Genomic DNA, 13,014 nt, shown 5'->3' with positions numbered 1-13,014 from the left:
TAATCCCAACAAGTATATAATTATCGCAAAAATATAAGTTAAATAAAACATGTAGCAGCCATTATATATATTATTGTCACTAAAAATTTTTGTCTCTAAAAGTTTTCTTTTTTTTTAAGTGTAAATGCATGGTTTTGGAAAAAGAGGAAAACCTAATGAAGAAAGAAGTTAAAGGGACAACACATATGAACATGATACATCTCAGCGATTTTTATGGAGTGTGGTCTGGTAACTGGTAAGAGGTAATGATATTGATATCATCATGGTAACTGGCTGCTAAGAGACTTGACTTCGTCTCGGAACATTCTCCCATATATAACGGTTTTTCCGTAAAGACAAAGCAAAAACACTTTCATACCATAATATATATGTTCAAATCTTTGATGTTTGATTCCCCTTCCCAGCCATAAAGAATCGAAGTTGTATGTATATATAACCTGACTTGAACTTTTAAACTTCTGTCATCTATCTCTGCCATGGCCCCTCCATTAATATATATCTTAACCTCCTCCTTCTTCTTTAATTTGTTACATAATGTCCCCTTTTTAGTTGCTACTATCACTATATTATTTATATTCTAAAATTAAGACTGAGACTCGAATCCATAAATTTTAAGTGAGTATAAGGAGATTATATCATTTGAGATATAATTGGTTGGTTACTATCTGCTATATTATTATTAACTCATCAATTTCGTATATATATACATGGTTAGCAAAAAGAGCTTTCGCTCTGACATTTAATCATATATACCCAAAATGAATTTAGAAAAATCATAAAAGAGACCAAAGAATATATATATATATATAAAAAAAGTATATGTAAACAATGAAAATATTAAACAATGTAAACAATAGATATATCGGATGTTCATTTTACTAGTGTACGGATGGTTATTTTAATATTAAAATTTAGAAGGTTAATTTGGAAGTGTAGTGTGTTTTTATTTGATTGATGGTTGTTTATATTGTTTAATAAAGTCATTATCCCCTGGCATTGTCCGTATATAAATAAAGTCATCTCACTAAAAAATATTAAAATATGTGTGGAACCTTCAATGCATGAGATCGAGAAAGGTAAGAGTAGTAGTATTTTTCGTTATTTTAAAATTTTAAATTTATCAATAATAACGACTGTGCCAAATTTTATAAAAGATTTTGTTTTGAATCTTATTTATTGAGCTTAACTTGTGAGTGATTGATATAAAAATTTTAATCTATTAAACAGAGAATTAGTACATTTATGAGCTAGATTCTGATTATGGCATTAGCAATCAATTCTAGAAAAAAAAAAAAAAAGAATTCGATTCTTGACAAATTAGATGAATGATAAATCTAATTTTGTCACTTGACAGCAACATGCATTATTCTCGATCAAAGAACAAAATTTAAAAAATCATATACAAAAAGAAAAGATTATTCCTTAATTTGATTCTAAAGCTGCACAAATTATTAGCACAATTTCTAAAAAATATTCACAATAGATGCAACAAGATTTTAATGTGTGTTCTTGAATTCTAGTTTCGGTGAAGAATTCTACTACTCTTAAGATATGACAAACTCTTCAAGTACATGTTGTTGAGATCACCAAATCAAAGATTAAACAATTGAGAAATAAAAAAGTACGGGGAAACAATAATATTAGTATATAATGTGTACAATAAAAATAAAAAAAAGATTAAGATAAAATGATAATTAATTTAATTAATTTTTAATAATTATTCATTTTGATTTCAAATATTAGGGTCAGTTTTTTTTAATATTAACCTTAATTCTAATTCTCTCTCAACGTCGTTCTTCTTCTTCTTTCCTTTTATCACTGGCGTCCCCTCTTCCTCCCTCACGTTGCCACCCTCCACCGCACCAAGCCCCCTCGCGTCGCCCTCCTCAATCGCGCCTCAGCGGACACGTCCTCTCTCATGTCGTCCTCCACCATGCTGTCGTGACATCGGCCATCGTTAGCGCGGCCGTTGAACCTCCCACCCCACGCTGCCTGATGGCCTCCTCCCTGCTCGCCATCGGACTTGTTGCGATCCTGCTTCCCCTGACTGACATCTACCAACACGGTAATCTCCTCTTTGCAGTGCTGTTTCAATTTTTATGTTCTTCATGGCATTAATTTTTTAGGTTTGAATAAAAGTGTGTTCGATATTTTGTGTTTTGTTTTTATGTTTTGGAGTTTCTTTTTTATGAGATTGGATGTTTAATTTATTCGTGTTGATTTTTTTTTATGGATGGGACTTACAGAAACTATTATTTTGTGGCTTTCAGAAGACCAAAGCTTTTGGGATGATATTGAAGAAGAGCCAAGGTCTTTGGGTCCTCTTGGTCTCCAACAGATATCGAATCAGGATTGTTTGCTTATTTTGTGGATGAATATTCATTGATGAAGTGATTAACTAATCATTAAAAATACCTATTGCAAACTAATCATGTGTGGAGTAATATGGATTGTTCACTGAGCGAATGAGATAGATAGTATATGCATCATGTTCGTCAAGAGTTGTCTGGTAGAATAATATGGTTAGTAAGTAGTAACTGAAAGTAATAACCCCTCGCTAAACTAATTGGGAACTATTTATAGTTAATGCTTAATGTCTCTGTTTAAGTTGTATTTCGTAGCAAACTTTTATATAATACATAAAAGAAAATTGTGTTAGTAAGTAGTCAACAGATAACACAAAACATTGTCTAAATAAATATAGATTAGATGTGTGGTTGAATTTCCATTCATTCTCTAACAGTTCGAAAGTGATATTGGACATTTTTATACTGCAAATATGGAGATCAGGCTGCTGAGGCGACAAAAGAAGGGTTTGGTGCTGTTGGTCATTGCTTTGAGTGCTACTTGGACTGATGTTAAGATTAGGAAGGCTCTTAACTTTAAGAGTGTTCTTAAATCTACCTTCTTGCCCAAAACTGGTGTTAAAGCTGCAGTTGAGGAATTCAAGGTCAAAAGTTCCAAGTAATTATGCGAAAATTAGTTCAATTTAATTTTATGTAAAACTTATATTAGCTTTTCATTACCAAATTTTTTCTCCAAGAGAACATGAGATGTTGAGAACATAGACATATCATTTGTTGTTTTTAGTGTATTCATGTATATATGTAAAGTGTGGCTATTGTATTTATTTCTCTTGTGGCATAAAAACAAAATCAGTCCTAATTAGTTTGTATTTTCATTGTCACTTAAGATATATAGTTACACATCATTTTTTCATGTTATTTTTCTATGTTTGGATTTACTCAAATTGATATAGATATGAGATTTATTATCACCTAATCTTAGTACATTGCTTTTTCTAGTGTGATATTTTTGCACTTTGATCTTTAACTTTATTGTTAACTATCTTTGGCTACTCTTTTTTCACCTACTCTTATTTATTCAACATTTTCTGATGTGATATTTTATATTGTGATATTGATGTTGATTCATACTAAATACTCATTTGATCTTGACTGGCTCCTTCCTTCTATGTCGGTTGAGACAATGATATAAATAACATGGCTATGTGATATTTAGGTCTGTAAAACAAATATTAAATTGTATTTTTCTTTAAGCCATTTAAACTAAATCGGATGTTCATTTTACTATAATTACGGATGGTTTTTTCCATTCTAAAGTAAATGGTTATTTTGGATATACTATTTGTAATACAATTTATTATTTTGTTATGTTGATGTAAACAAAAAAATTAAAAGGAAAACTAAAATATGCCAGATGTTCATTTTACTAGGTAAGCCGATGGTTAGTTTTATTCTAATTTGGATGTTTATTTGATTTGGACTTAGTTTAACATAATTTTGTCTAATTTTGCAATAATAGAATCATCCAAGTCAAAAAAAGAATGAAGATTTTGTTTAAAAATATTATGAGCATGGTGCCTATTATAAACTAAAATTTTACTAACACGCTTAATCCTATTTAAGTTAGTCATTTTCTTAAAATATAAATTAATAAACTATAAAATATATGTCACTATTAAAGTGTCTAATAAATAAAAAAATTCATTGGTGTGTTTAGAACTTGTGGTCAATCCAAAATAGGTCGAGTGTTCATTTTACTAGTTAGGCAAATGATTATTTTCATTCTAATTTGAATGTTTATTTGATTTGGACTTAGTTTAACATAATTTTGTCTGATTTTACAACAATAGAATCATCCAAGTCGAAAAAAGAATGAAGCATCCATACGTTTGGGTTTGGACTTTGAGGGTGAAACGTGAAAAAAATCTGGACCTTTTTCTTATGTTAATTTTGGAACTTTTAATTTTTTTTGTCTCCAAAGTAAAATATTTTCTCCACTCAGGAATAGCATATATAAGTGCACTCTATATTATGAAGAGAGTCAGTAGTGTGAATTGTAACAAATGGAAAATGATCCAATGGAATGCATGCAGAATCAGAGGAACCAAATTTAAAATAATTTGAGATGCCAAACTTCTGTGACCCAAAAGTTGATAAAACATTTAAAACCTCAGAAGTATCACACTGGAAGTAGAGTTCTCAAAATTGATATTATAGAAAGACAACTTAAGAATAATCCAACAAAAAATCCCACAATATGTGGATAGTAGTGGATGTTAGTATTATTTAGGTACATAATACACTTGTGACACAATAAATCAGTTCCAAAAGATTCATAATGCATTGCAAAACATGCATCACCAAATAAAACTGCATCAGAATGTTGATCAAATTCATTACTTGGTCCAGAAACAGGCTCTTCTCCAACTGCACTAATAGAAGATAAATTCCCAGAAGAAAGAACCAAAAGGTTGTCTTTTTCATCTTTCTTTTCACAAATAGAGACCTTTAAAGATCTTATACCAAGAAATAACTACTGAAATTCCGTGGAACCATACCTACAAATTAAAAAAATCCAACCCAAATTCAGAAACATATAGATATAGGTTGTCTCTAGATCAACTACAATTAGTTTCAATCAATAATTTAAGCTAAAAAAATATAACCAATTACAAGACAAGAAAGTTTCTTTACATGTTCATTTCACACATTTTCACATAATTGAAAGTAACTACGGGGTGAAATGCTCAGTAAACCAATTGTTATTCACAAATCCATAAACTAAAACAAACAAAAGATCAATCACTCAACTGAAACAAATATTAATTTATTGAATGAAACTCAACCATCCGTATACATTGTAATATAATCACCTGTCTTATTTCGAATAACCATTCACTAGGTCAACTAATAAGAAATCTGTTTAAATCAGTCCAATATTTCAAACTCCAACCATGGTGTATAGAACCAGAACAATCAAGTAACTCAATCAAATCCATTGCATGAACATCTAGTTATCAGCTAAACCCTTAGTCATCAAGTATAAAAAATTCCAATCACCAACCTAAGCAATTTAAGAAAACAATTAGTAATTTGTACTCAACTAAATATGTGTCAAGTATTCGATAAACTCACAATTCAAAACAAACAGCAATCACTAGCATGAAAACCAACCATCCAGATATATAGTAAAGTAATCATCCACATTATGGTACTAACTAAACCGATATTTAAAATTCTGAAGGCTACAATACAAAAAGGAAGAAAACCAGCCATATCTACAATCTATTGACATAAGTCCAATATTTAAAAATCCAAACATTGCGTACACAAGCATAGCAAGCAAGTAACTCAGCCAAATCTATTGCATGAATATCTAGTTATCAGCTAAACCCTTAGTCATCAAGTATAAAATTTCCAATCACCAATCTAAACAATTTAAGAAAACAATCAGTAATCTGTGCGCAACTAAATATGTGCTCAAGTGTTTAACAAACTCACAATCTATAGAGCATATGATGCAAAAAAATCAATTACTTAGCACACACAAAAAAAACAGGAATCGCTAGAATGAAAATCAACCATCCAGATACGTAGTAAAATAATCATCCATGTTGAACCAAATAAAGATTGACTACGGTCAACTAAATTAAGTGACTTCGCATTCATAAGCCCGTACCACATACCAAAATTACTGTACTAACTAAGCCAAAATTTGACAAAATTTTGAATGTTGAAATAGAAAAATCAAGTAAACCAGCAACAACAACAAACTGTTCAATAGAGTCCAATTTTTCACAATCCAACTTTGGTGTCTAGAAGCAGAACAATCAAGTAACGCATCAAAATTCATTGAATAAATATCTAGTTATCAACTAAACCTTTAGTCACCACCTAACCCTTTGATGCACCGATGAGGGTGGAGAGCTCCGCCGATAGGGGATTTTGGGAGTGACGGCGACGCCACTAGGAACTTGTGCAGCCACTAGGAAGCTGTGCGGCGACGTAGATGTGCGTTGAGGAGGACAGAGACACCGTTGGGTGCGAGGTCTTCTGGCCGAATTGGAGACGCACGAATAAGACTAGCTGTGCGGTTGCTGAGAGGTCGACGCCGGACGGGGATGGGTGCCGTAGCAGCTACCAGTCCGAGGCATTAATCGACGAGGAATACGACTGATGGAGAGAGATAATGCGGTGGTTGAAACGACCTGGGGATGGCTTCCGACGCGGTAGAGAGAGACGACCCTTGTAAGACGGACGCACGGCGGGATGACCTACCTTCCGCGTTGATGGCTACCAGCCCATTGTACACATTGTCAAGATTCCTCATTGTCTCCCTAGCGGAATTCTTGAAAAATTAACTCAAGAATATGAAAAAAAAAATCTCAATTTTAGAATATCTCTCTCATATAAAAAAAACTGATAGATTCACTTATTGTAATTGGATATCAGATTACAAATAAAGATTACCTTGATGTTGTTTGTCATGGTCTTCTAAAAGATTACTCAAGCTGCATTACTCTTATTCAAGCCAAGTCATAATTATTTAGTATAAAAGAGGTTAAAATTTTGCTACTCTCTCAGGAAGATACTATTGATAATTTTAGACAAGTTTCATTCTCTGTAGCATAGGCAAATCTTGCTCAGAATTTGCCTCTCACACAAAGTGGTTATTCTCGTGGTTATAGTGGAAGAAGAGGAACTCATGGAGGTCAATTTTTTAGAGGAAGAAGGAGTTCTTTACAACTCAATAATCATCAATTCTGCCAAGTTTATGGCAAACCAGGTTACATTGCTCATAATTTAATTATTCTGTCGGTCTCTATAATTTTACTGAATTTTCAATTAGGTTTTTATACTTTTTTCTTTTCAATTGATTCCTTATAGCATGTCAGATTTTGTAATTAAGTCCATGTCATGATAAAAACGTTAAAATTAATGGAATAATTAATTAAACAAAATGAATATGTCTAACACTTGACTGAATATTTTCTATAGTTTAATAGAATATTCTATTAATTCCAACATTTTTGTCACGATAGAGACTTAGTTACAAAATCTGATATAGTATAGGGACCCAATTAAAAAGAAAAAAGTATAAAGACCTAATTGAAAATTCAGTGAAACTATAAAGACTGACGGAGTAATTAAACCTTGTTTTTTTTAGGTGTGATCACAACTATCAAGATTCTAATCAATCCAGTAATTCTTCGTCTTCTAATTTCAATCAAATCAACCTCCTCCACATTCTGGTGCTTTTCATCAACCACAATCCTTTCTTACAACACCTATAATTTCAGATTCATCATTGTATGCAAACTCAGGTGCTAGCCATCACCTGAATCATGATAGCTCAAGCTTGATTTCTGCACCAGATTATACTAGTCCAGATTAGTTTTATCTTGCAAATGGTTCAGGTATTAGTATAAATCAAGTTGGTAATTCCTTCTTATCTAATTCTGCTGATAAAACAAATTTGTGTTAAATAACCTACTACATATACCTGAAATTGCCAAAAACTTGATTAGTGTTTCACAATTCTACTTAGACAATGGTGTTTATTTTGAATTTCATCCATTTCACTATCTTATAAAATCTTAAGTATCCAAGAAAGATCTCCTTCAAGGAATACTTAAGAATGGTCTATATACTTTTGACAATCTTAGCATTCATAGGTCTTTAGGTACTACATGAGCTTGATTGATGCTCTTACCAGATATTGCTATTTATGTTTGTTAACTTCAAAGTGACAAGTTTTTAAAAGCTTTAAATAATACAAGTGTCTTATAGAGAGATAAACTAGACATTTCATCAAATCTATCCAAATTGATAGTGCTAGAGAATTTTTGTCTCATGATTTTAGAACTTTTGTATAATCTAATGGTATATCCCATTGATTAGCTTGCACTCATACACATTAGCAATAAGGAGTGATTGAAAGGAATTATAAACATATCATTGAGATAGGCCTTACACTCTTTTCTACTGCTAAAATGGCATTGATCCATTAGAAAGATGCTTTTTTTACTGTTACTTTGTTAATTAATAAACTTCTAACTAAATTGCTAAAATTGAAATCGCCCTTTGAAATGCTACATGGTTACAAACCTGATTACTCTATATTAAGGATCTTTAGTTGTGCATAATATTCTCACATTAGACCTTTCAATAAACACAAAATGGATTACAGATCTGAAGTTCTTAAGCTATGATCCACAATCAAAAGGTTTAAATGTTTAAATAAACAAGAAAAAATCATAGTTGCTAGAAATGTTATTTTTTCTGAAAATTTGTTTTCTTATTCTGCTATGTTTGAAAATGCACTAACTTTACTAACTTTTTTTATTCATGTACTACAAAATCAGTTACTCTTTCACTTATATCTCATATTCCAGAAACTGTATGTCATATTACAACCTCTCCTTCTACAATTACTAATTCCAATTCTACTCTTTTTACTACTACTAACATTTCATTTATTCAATATCAACCTATTTCTAAAACTACTAATAACAATATTACTCTCTCTACCACTAGCTACTAATACTTCATTTGTCCAAGATCACCCTACTCCTATCTGCCATTCCTATGTCTAGCATTGAAATTCAATTGCCAGCCACATCTCAGACTCACTCATCTTTACCCTCTTCTCGAAATATTCACCCTATGCATACAATATCTAGAACTGGAAGACTCAAACCTAGAGTCTTAGCTACCACTCTCTCTAAATCACATTTAATTAACAATGTTCCAAGGAACATCCCTCATGCTATTAATTGTTTATATTGTTTATATTGGTATAAGACTATGTAAGAGAAGTATAATGCATTAATGCAAAATCAAACCTGACACTTAGTTCAGAGTAAAACCTCACCCCGGCTATTGACAAACGCACAAAACCTCTATCTTCCTCTTAAGAAAAGTATAATGCCATCACGACCTCTATCCATCACTTCCGCCAGACAATCTGGCCCTTGTGCGAAACTCTCTGGCAAAAGAAGCAGCAACGTTCCTACGTGTCACGTAACGTTGCTACATGTCAGCTGCAGTTTCTATGGGACAGTTTGCCCCCTACACACTCAACAAAATGTTGGTATTTTATTGTTATGAAAAGGGACTAAATTCATTCACTTTCTTCGTTCTCTTCGTTACTGAAAGGATTGGAAACCCTAACAAGGAAGATGAGCTTCACGGAGCAATTGTCAGCTTCAATTAGGCGTTCATGGAGAACTATCGAAAGATTGATGCGTTGTGGAGAAGCTAAAGTGGACACCATCGAAATGGAGAGGAAGAAGAAGTTCGAACATCCACATTGCAATTGTGGACGTTATGCAATCCTGTTCGAATCTGGAACTAGATTAAACCCTAGTAGGTTGTTTTGCTGCTGCTACTTTAAGGTAAGTAAGCATTTATCTTAATCTGATTTTTGGTACTTGTATTATGTTATAAGATTTTTTTTTGTTATTTGTAGATTCCACAACAACACTGTAAATACTTCAAATGGCTTGATGAGATGATTGCAGAAAATATTGATTTCAAATTGGAGGGTGTTGATACGAGAGAGCAAAAAACTGATGTGCAAAGCAAATTATCAGAGATAGAAAAGAGACTGATGAAATTAGAGCTGCTGCTACAAAATGGAGTGCAGATTAAAACAAGAGTTTCATTGTTAGGATTTTGGAGTGTGTTAGGATTTATAATCTTCTATGCTACTACTGTGATGTTTGTGTTGTGTTAATTGTATGAGTTCTGTGGAACTATTTTGATGCATAGCATTTAGTGCTATTGTTTAAGCAATTAATTTAAGATTGTGTAGCTTTGATGGAGACTTATTGAAGCAACATACAATGTTATGTAATTTTAGTTTAATTATGTATGAAGTCATTGAATTTTGCTTCAACTTGCTCAATAGACTAATATTTTAAACTGTTAACATTGATAGATAATCCAAAAGCACAATATATCATTAGCCATTAGTTTTTGGCAATTTTAGTGCATTGTCACAAATCCTAAAACATACCAAACTAACCATCCATAGTGTTATGTCATGCTTAATAAGCATGACCATAAGTGGACATGGCAACAAAAGTCATAACTAACAATCCAAAATAAACACAAACAACTACATCATCCTTGTAATAGCAAAATAAAAACTTATATTAAGCAAGTCCTAGTATTCACTTCTTCCTTGGAGGATTGAAAGCTTCTGGTGCAGTGGAGTTAGTTGGTGCCTTTAAGCTTGAGGATTCATTGAGACTTAGAGTTGGGATAAATTGGAAAAGCCTTGCTACTGTGTAGAGCTTGTGGCTGCCAATGCCTCTGAAGAAACTCCATTGTTGTTACTTAGTTTAAAAAGTGCTGGTTTGGATGCTGGTGTGACACGATGAAAGCTCAAATTGGGCAAGCATGGCCTCACAATAGGCTATTTTGCTCTCCATAGTCTTGCTATTGGTGTGATCCCTGGTGGTATGTCATTGTAAGCTGTGGAATTAGGTTGAGGATTAACAATGACCTCTTGAACCTGGTAAATAATTCAAATCAATGACAAATTTCAATTATTAAATTCACAAACACTATGAGATTGATATATTATATTCCAATACCTCAGCTGGTGGTGCAGATTGAGAGATCTTAGCTTCTCTTTGTTGTTGTATCATTGTAAATCCCTTTTTTGGTTGTTTCTTCTTCTGCTTCTTAGCTTTAGCCTATATGCACAACCAATTTTAAACTTTAGGCTCAATATGTTTGTAAAGTTCCAAACTCAAAAAGTATATACAAGAAGCTCTTACAATAGGATCAATTGCTTCACTCGCTAGTGGTGCACCATTTGTCACATCTGGATTAACTACATTTGGACCTCGAACATTGCTAGCTGGAAGCACATCCTGATGTTGCAAACAGATAAACAAAGATAATTAAACCATAATCTACATTTTTCAGACGACTAAACCCTTTAAGATTTTGATAAGGGAATCTTAAACCCCTGTGAATTTTATGAGAAAGACAATTAAAACCACAAACACTATAAACTTAGGTCTACATGGTATCTGCTGGACTGGTTGCTGTTGTCCTGTTGGATTGGTAGTAGTCTCAATAGTTCTTTGCTTTTTTCTCTTTTGTTGCCAGTTGAGATTTCTTGGAGCTCCTTTGCATGTTTTGTAATAGTGACCTTTTTTTCCATACTTACTGTATGTAACCTGGAATGACCTCTTTACCTTTGTGCCATTGTTCTTAGCCAACTGACTCTCAGATACTTTATCCACTTTTCTTCTTAATACTAGACATCCAGGAGGTCTCTTGATCAATGGTGCTTATGGCTTGTAATCAGCTAGTGATGTCTCTTGCCAGTATTGCTCACTATTCACAGGCTTGATGATGATCTCATAAGTCTTCCGAATGGCATCCATGGTAAGCCACTCATGAACAAAGTCTTTCGGTTTAAGATTTAGCTTGCGGAGTCTAGAAATAGTAGCTACAACATGCTTGCATGACAAACCTAAGCAATCATAGTATATGCACTAAAAAACATCAATAGTTTAAATTACAATTCTAATTCATGCATAAGAATCTTAGTTACAAAATCTTAATTTCATACCTATTAATTGTCATGCATTATAGGTGCATGTTTTTTTCCTAAAGCTAACACCAACTTTGTGATTCCTCATTTGAACCTCAAATATGACTCTATTATCATCACCTGTCCATTCAGCATTCTATTTGTTACTTTCTAGTTTAATAATCTTATCTAGCCTCTGCTGTTGAACTGGAGCCAACTTTCCAGTATAGTTCATCAACTTCTTCTTATGGAAGGCCATCTTTTTCATAAGATAACATCTTAGGTCTTCACACATGGTAAAAATGGGCTTACTTCAATAATCCACAATCTTCGTATTCCAGACTTCACACATATTATTTGTGATATTGTCAACCTTAGGATATTGTGAAAAACGACTCTTGGTCCACATAGCAGGTTCGAATTTTGACATATACTCCCAGGCTGACAGATTAATCTTTTTTAGTCTATCCATTCTAGCTTTAAACTCTGCATGAGTTGTACTCTTTACACATTGCCAAACAAGCCCTTTTGATTGCTTGTCTTTCCACTGCTTTACAAAATTCTTCCAAATATGGAGGACACAATTTCTATGGTGAGCCCGAGGCATCACCGATTCCATGGCACTTAGCAAACCCTATATGAAACAACAAAACAATAATAATGAATTTAACAAGCATACCTATACGAGACAACAAAGGAATAATGAAATTAACAAACATAAACAACTTTAGTAATAATTACCTTTTGTTGGTCACTAATAAAATTTCAACCAAACTCTGTAGATGACCTTAAATAATGTTCTAGACAATGCAGAAACCATTTCCATGTCTCGATGCACTCAGTGCCTACCACAGCAAATACAATCACAAAAAATGATTATTTTCATCTTGACCAACTGTAGACAAAAGCTGACCACTAAAATATCTCTTGAGGAAGCAACCATCTAGACCAATAAGGGGACGACAACCAGCTTTAAACCCACGCTTGCATGTATTTAGGGATATGTAGAGCTTATCAAATAGTGGTAGTGCTTCAGGCTGTGAGATTAAAGCCACCAAAACTGTTGAACCTGGGTTGCTTCGAATGATCTCATTTAAATAGTCCCGGACCTTGGCATATTGCTCCCTTTCATTCCCCATTACTTCTTCTCTT

Source organism: Arachis ipaensis, chromosome B07 (assembly GCF_000816755.2).
Source record: "Arachis ipaensis cultivar K30076 chromosome B07, Araip1.1, whole genome shotgun sequence".
Taxonomy (NCBI): Eukaryota; Viridiplantae; Streptophyta; class Magnoliopsida; order Fabales; family Fabaceae; genus Arachis; species Arachis ipaensis.
This window is presented reverse-complemented; position numbering follows the sequence as displayed.